General features: G+C 44.6%; 1 non-coding gene across 1 annotated transcript; it reads right to left on the reverse strand.

The window, feature by feature from the left end:
• Positions 1 to 3,965: 3,965 nt before the first annotated feature.
• Positions 3,966 to 4,037, reverse strand: TRNAA-UGC (transfer RNA alanine (anticodon UGC)). The gene has a single exon. It is a non-coding gene; the product is annotated as a tRNA-Ala (tRNA).
• Positions 4,038 to 7,916: the final 3,879 nt, after the last annotated feature.

Below are 7,916 nucleotides of genomic sequence, written 5' to 3' on the forward strand. Positions count from 1 at the left end.
GGAGGCTTTGCAGGATTTCGCGGATGTTTTCTCTGAGAAGGGTTGCTCAGAACTGCCTCCACATAGAGCCTATGACTGTGCTATTAGGCTAAAACCCGGGGCCAAATTACCTAAGGCCAGGATGTTTAATATTTCTGGTCCTGAGAGACAAGCTCTGAAAGACTACATCGCGGAGAGTCTGAGCAAAGGTCACATCCGGCCTTCGTCCTCGCCTGTAGCAGCGGGGTTTTTCTTCATTAAGAAGAAAGATGGGGGGTTACGCCCGTGTCTGGATTTCCGAGAGTTAAACCAGATTACTATCCGTGATCCCTACCCAATGCCGTTGATCCCGGATTTGTTCAACCAGGTAGCGGGGGCAAAATGGTTTTCCAAGCTGGACCTCAGGGGGGCGTATAACCTCATAAGGGTCCGTCAGGGGGATGAGTGGAAGACGGCGTTTAACACTCCTGAGGGTCATTTTGAGAGTCTGGTTATGCCGTTTGGGTTGACCACCGCGCCTGCCGTTTTCCAACATTTTATTAATGATGTCTTTGCTCATGTCCTGGGGAGATTTGTGATTGTATACCTGGATGATATCCTCATTTATTCTAGCGATCGGGACACTCATTTGCAGCATGTTAGGCAGGTGTTACAGTTGCTCCGGGAGAACCAGCTCTATGCTAAGCTGGAAAAATGTTTATTTTTTGTCCAGGAGTTGCCCTTTTTGGGATATATTGTGTCCGCAGCTGGTTTTAAAATGGACACCGCTAAGGTGCAAGCGGTGTTGCAATGGGAGAGGCCGGAGAGTCTGAAAGCACTCCAGCGGTTCCTGGGGTTTGCGAATTATTATAGGAAATTTATAAAACACTTTTCGACTGTCGCCAAACCGCTCACGGACATGACAAAAAAGGGTGCCGATCTGGCGAACTGGCCTGAGGTGGCTATACGTGCATTTGAGCGTCTGAAGAATAGTTTTGCTTCAGCCCCCATTCTGGTGCAACCAGACGTGTCTAAACCTTTTGTGGTAGAGGTTGATGCGTCGGAGGTGGGAGTGGGGGCAGTACGGTCTCAAGGCTCGTCCTTGAGCGAGATGCATCCATGCGCCTACTTCTCCAAGAAGTTGTCGCCGGCCGAACGGAATTATGATATCGGCAACAGGGAGTTGTTGGCCATCAAACTGGCTTTTGAGGAATGGCGACACTTCTTGGAGGGGGCGGCTCACCAGGTCACAGTTATCACCGACCATAAGAATCTGCTCTACCTGGAGTCGGCCAAGCGTCTGTCTCCTAGGCAGGCTCGCTGGGCATTGTTTTTTACTCGTTTCAATTTTCTTGTGACGTACCGTCCCGGGGCTAAAAACACCAAGGCGGATGCTTTGTCTAGGTGTTTTCCGGGGGGAGAACCTCGGGAAGAGCCGGTACCCATCCTCCAGAAAGGGGTAGTGGTCTCGGCTCTCACGACTGAGGTAGAGGCGGAGATTGCCGAGGCCCAAGAGGAGGTACCACCAGGACTTCCCACCAACAAATCATTTGTACCCCTGCATCTTCGGCCTAAGGTGTTGAAGGAACACCACGATTCGGTACTGGCTGGTCACCCAGGGGTGAAGGGCACCTTAGAGCTGGTATCGCGTTGTTTCTGGTGGCCCAAAATCCGGCAGGACGTGGTCTCGTACGTGGCAGCTTGCATCACGTGCGCTAGGGCTAAGTCACCCCGAACCCGTCCTGCTGGCACGCTACAGCCTCTGGGGGTACCCAATAGGCCATGGACAGAAATCTCCATGGATTTTATCACTGACTTGCCAGCCTCGGCAGGGAACACGGTCATCCTGGTGGTGGTTGACCGTTTTTCAAAGATGGCGCATTTTGTGGCGTTGTCCTCTTTGCCCAATGCTAAGACGTTGGCTCAGGTATTTGTGAAGGAGGTGGTCAGACTCCACGGAGTACCGTCTGACATAGTATCTGATAGGGGTACGCAATTTGTGGCGAGGTTTTGGAAAGCTTTTTGCTCAAGGTTGGGGATCAAGTTGTCACATTCATCGGCGTTTCATCCACAGTCTAATGGACAAACTGAGCGCATGAACCAAAATCTTGAACAGTATTTACGATGCTTTGTGTCCGACAACCAGGAGGAGTGGTCTACTTTCCTTCCTCTGGCCGAATTCGCATTAAATAATCACCGCCAAGAGTCATCAGGAGAGTCTCCATTCTTTTGTGTGTACGGTCAACATCCTCAGTTTTGTACCTTACGTCAGGGTGACTCCGGGGGTGTCCCGGAGGAGGATCAGCTAGGAGCCCAATTGTCATCAGTCTGGAGGCGGGTGAAACAGCGTTTGTTGAGCATGAGTGCCAGGTACAAACGGGTGGCTGACAGTAGACGCGTGCCAGGTCCGGACCTGTGTGTGGGTGAATGGGTGTGGTTAGCTACGAAGAACATAAAACTCAAAATCCCTTCTTTAAAACTGGGTCCAAGGTTTATTGGGCCTTTTAGGATTTCTGCCATCATTAACCCAGTGGCTTATCGGTTGGAACTTCCCGCAGTGTACAAGATACACAACGTGTTTCACAGGGCTTTATTGAAAAAGGTGGTAGGCTCTGTGGACACAACGCCGATGCCACCTCCAGTCATGGTGGATGGCGAGTTAGAGTTCGAGGTCGCCAAGGTAGTGGACTCTCGAGTAGTACGCTGTACTCTTCAGTATTTGGTGCACTGGCGGGGGTATGGTCCAGAGGAGAGGTCTTGGGTTCCAGCCTCAGACATACATGCGGATCGGCTGGTCAGTTCTTTTCACCGTCGTCATCCGGACAAGCCGGGTCCTATGAGTCTTGAGGGCCCTGGGGTCCCTCGTAGAAGACGGGGTACTGTCATGTCGGACGCTGTTCACACCACAGCATCCGGCAGGCAGAGGTAGTTCCACCTCCAGCCACTATAGCCTCAGTGGCGCCGGCCTGATCTTCAGGCTCTCGGGGGTTAATCCTGCTGGAGACCAGGTTGGATGGTTAGTCACGCCCACGGTCTTTAAATAGTCATGCTGGCCTATGGGCGTCGCCGATTATAGCTTGTGTTTCATACCAAGTGGTTCCGGTCTGGAGTGGAGGTGTTCAAGAGAGAGAGATTCATATCTGGTGTCGTATGATCCGTCGTTATCCTTTCTCCTTCCCATATTTGTGTTTAGTTGTGCCCTGTTCACATTACTGTTTATTCCTGTGTGTGTGCGGCGCAGTGCAGTTTAAGTTCTCCCTGTCTGTCATTATTTGTGTGGGAGCTTTGGTGGTGACTTCTCACTGGGTGGAGGGTTAAGTGCAGGGCTGAGCAGGAGATAAGGAAAGGTCGGAGGCTCAGGCATTTGCACCTTCAGCAAAAACCCTGGGTTGAGGGTCAGACAGGGTTTCCCCTAGTAAAGGGACACCACAAGGGCCCCGGGTCTTTCAGCCTTAGTTGAACTAAGCCCCCGTGACAGTGGCTCTATACTAATTTATATGCGGGTTGTCTCTCATGGATACATTAGAGGGTATTTGAACCCTCAATAATGACTTTTTATTATCTGTGACCCAGCCATTGAGCAATAAAAGCACCTTAAGGCTGGGTTCACATGTAGCGGAACTCTCGCGGTAAGTTCCGGAATTCCATTCCGTGGGAAAATCGCATTTTAAATTCCCGCGATTTTCCCGCGGAAAAACTAGCATTTTGCAAGTGTAATTAGCTTGCAAAATGCTAGCGTTTTCCAAGCGATCTGTAGCATCGCTTGGAGAACGGATTGACAGGTTGGTCACACTCGTCAAACATAGTGTTTGACAAGTGTGACCAACTTTTTACTACTGAGGCTGCCTATGCGGCATCAGTAGTAAAAGATAAAATGTAAAAAAAAATAATAAAATAAAAAATGGTGTTATTCTTACCTTCCGATGTCCCGCGCAGCCTTCCCGCCTCTCTCCACGCTACGACTGGTGAATTATTTTGACATATTTCCCGTTTTTTATAACAAAAGCTGGAGATGCTGGGGATTGAACCCGGGGCCTCATACATGCAAAGCATGCGCTCTACCACTGAGCTACATCCCCTGTGCAAACAGCCTCAGGCTCCTCCGTTCAGAAGGCAATGCACTACCGGAGCGATCCCTCTCTGCTTTCCTGGCTGTATTAATAATAATGGTACCCATAGGGCCTTTTTTTGATTTGTGCCACAAACATTATTTCATTTGCGCCTTTTAATTAACTTTACGTCAATCGTCTTTTTTTTTAGTCGGTATAATGTTCGTGGGTTCCGGTTATTCGGACATTTGAACCTAATTCAATATTGACGACTTTTCGAAATGTCGTAAAATGTTTGTGCACTAGGATCCGATTCATCATCGGCATTTACAGTATTTAAGTCACTTTTCGATCTTGTGCTATTTACTGTCATGTTTTTACCACTTTATTTATTTTTTTTAAATGGTGCATTCAGGATATTGAGTTTTGTACAAAACCAAAAATGTTATTTGTCTTTTACCTGATTGCATCTTTTTACAGGAAAAAAAAAGTTGCATGATCTGTTAAAAATGTCGCAGGCATCTCTAGCATTTGCGTCCTCTGTACCAGTCAAATATAGGTTTTTGTGCAGATAGAAAAAGTAATGTAATAAATCACTGAAAATTTAGGAATAAGCATTTATGACGATCAAATATTGGTAATTGCAAACGCAATCATAAGTATTCCCCCTGAGATTATTATCGGTGTCCCAGTGTCAGCCGCACATTTGTTAGTTTGAGAGAACTCTGGATAATAACAGTAATCTCCATAATATCACAAAACATAGAGATGCCGGGGATTGCACCCAGGGACTCATACATGCAAAGCATGCGCTCTACCACTGAGCTACATTCTCTGTACACATTAGGAGCGCACGTACCTAAATTTGATAGAACATTCACCACTGCAGCCAATCACTGAGAGCTGTGTGTGTAGATGACACGAGCTCACTGATTGACTGCAGCTTTTATTTCTCAACTATAGACAGCAACGCTTTATTCAGGCTAAAGTACACCCGTTTTTCATAAAGTTGCCAGCGTAGACACATGATACTACCATACAGAGCCCAAATAACACTACCATATAGCACCCACGTCATACTAACACACAGTGCCCACATAATACTAGCCTACAACTTCTACATAATACTACTATACAGTGGCCACATAATAGTACCTCACACATCCCACATACTAAGCACCATACATAGCCAATGTAATACTACCATACAGCACCCACATAATACTACAATACAGAGCTCACATAATACTACCACACAGAGCAAACATAATACTATATAGAGCAGGGGTCTCAAACTTGGCTTGGTATATGGGCCGCATATAGAAAAAAATTTGAACTTGGGGGCCGCATTCCTTGAAGGACAAAGTTACATTTTTAGTGATACCATTTTTTGTTCTATACACCTTTTGAACATTTTTGCCGTGTTTTTTAAATTTTTTTTTAGAGCTTGGATGCGGCGATAACTACAATATGAGTGCACATTTGTTATGTCCCCTTATTGTAGTTATGTCCCCATACAGGTCCCCATATTGTAGATATGTCCCCATAGCCAGGTCCCCATATTGTTGTCATGTCTCTATATCCAGGTCCCCATATTGTAGTCATGTCTCTATATCCAGGTCCCCATATTGTAGTCATGTCTCCATATCCAGGTTCTCATATTGAAACAAGGGAGGGTGAACCAAAGAAATACAATCATAAGTTCCATAGGTACTGAAAAAAATATAATAATTTTATTGATCAAATTTCACAGACAAAGGTGGACAGGATAACAAGTGGGCAGATAAACAACCATGCACTGTGGAGGGCAGGTGCGACCAGCAATGTAATACAGTTAGAGGTCAAAAACATAGACCATGTTGGTATCAAATCCACTGTGGATCATGTAAAATAGTACATACTCTATATAGCCAAAAATTCGAAAGATAATATTGAGTTAGATATCAATAAAGCACACAGGATAAGTGTGTATTCAACATATTTATACAGCTGACCAAAAATATAGAGTATACTGGCCAATGTTACCTATTAATAGTACCTGGCAGAGAGTAGCAGTGGAAATAGCTGGTAAGCCTTTACACCCCGACGCACGTTTCGGATAAAAGACCTTCCTCAGGGAGCATGGAAGTGTCATCGATATGTGGGTTTAAAAAGGCAGAGGCCCGGAAGTCAATTAAGGCCGGAAGCCAGCAATTGTTGACGCGTTGTCACCCAGCAGCCAAACCAGAAACACATGAGGCCCCACGTGATCTGGCACCGGGAGCATCGCAGGCACAGAAGCAGATACGGGATGGCGGCAGTAAGGAGGTGCATGCGCACTAGCATGCAACAGATGGAGGACCATATAAAGTACTGGCAAAACCGGCGTACATACAAAAAAAAAAGAATATACATATCAGCAGCAAACTAGTGCATAAATATATATAAGGGCTGTCAATCAGCCATCAGAATTCACAATACCACAAAAAGTTAATATAATAATTCAAAATGATATAAATGCAAAAATTAATAAAGCACAAGGCTGCCAATCAGCCATCAGATGTTTAGATCCAAACATGATAGAAATTTATATAGGAAGCAACAATACATAATATCAAATACAATTACAGATGGGAGAGATCCTGCTAAATCACCATATACAGTTAATATTTGGTTAGATAAATCCTAATTAAAATGTACAATGCAATGGATGAACCACGAAGGAAAAAGAGAAAAATATTATAGCAGCTATTACTGGTTATATTGAATATATAGATGTCCATACTTGTATATAACATATAAGCACTTGCAGATGATATCAGGATGGATATTGTATATAGACTATATGGAAAGGACACAAAAATGCCTCGATACACAATAAATATTCTATATTCAAGCATTACCGAAAATCAGTGTATACAGTGCAGTCAGTCAACCCCCAAACATGTTACAGTATATATTATTATATTATCATGAAAAAAAAAATTTTAAAAAGTTTTTTACATTTTTACGGAGGTGACCTGAATACACAATATCCACCCAAAGAGTTATTAGATACCTCATCAAAATAGTCAATATACGGGACAGAAGTAGACCATATATATATATATATATATATATACAGCTCTGGCAGAAATTAAGAGACCACTGCACAGTTTTATAAAAATCAGCTTCTCTACATGTCTGACAGCCATTCCATTCCAGTTGAATTACAACCAGAGTACACCTCATTCTACTTAATGTGCTTCTGATTAGGTGATCACCGGAACCAAATCTTATTTAATGAAGGAAAGTATAAAAAAACCCTGCTGTGGTGGTCACAATCCTCTTGCAATAGGACAAGCTGGATGGCAAAACAAGTGCTAGTAATATCCCAAAAGTAATAGGAATTAAAAAATAATTTATAACCATGGCAAAGGAGTTGAAAAGTCTTCAGTGAGGAAAAGAAGGGCTCAATTCTGGCTTTACTAACAGAGGGATACAGAGAGCGTCATGTTGCCTTAAAATGTCTAAGACTGTAGTCCATTACAACAAGGTCAAGCAGCAGACATTGGGGACAACAAAGCTACAGACCGGCAGAGGGCGATAATGACTCCCCACTGACTGGGATGACCGTCATCTCATTCGAATATCACTTGGCAACTGCAGGATGACATCAAGTGACCTACAAAAGGAATGGCAAATGGCAGCTGGGGTGAAGTGCACTGCAAGAACAGTTCGTAACAAGCTCCTAGAGGCAGGGCTCAAGTCATGTAAAGGTAGAAAAAAACCTTTCATCAATGAGAAGCAAAGGAGAGCCAGGCTGAAGTTTGCCAAAGACCATAAGGATTGGACCATAGAGGACTGGAGTAAGGTAATCTTCTCTGATGAGTCTGATTTTCAGCTTTGCCCAACATCTGGTCGTCTAATGGTTTGACAGAGATCTGGAGA

Source organism: Dendrobates tinctorius, unplaced genomic scaffold, assembly GCF_039654945.1.
Source record: "Dendrobates tinctorius isolate UK_male_01 unplaced genomic scaffold, ASM3965494v1 ptg000021l, whole genome shotgun sequence".
Classification (NCBI taxonomy): domain Eukaryota; kingdom Metazoa; phylum Chordata; class Amphibia; order Anura; family Dendrobatidae; genus Dendrobates; species Dendrobates tinctorius.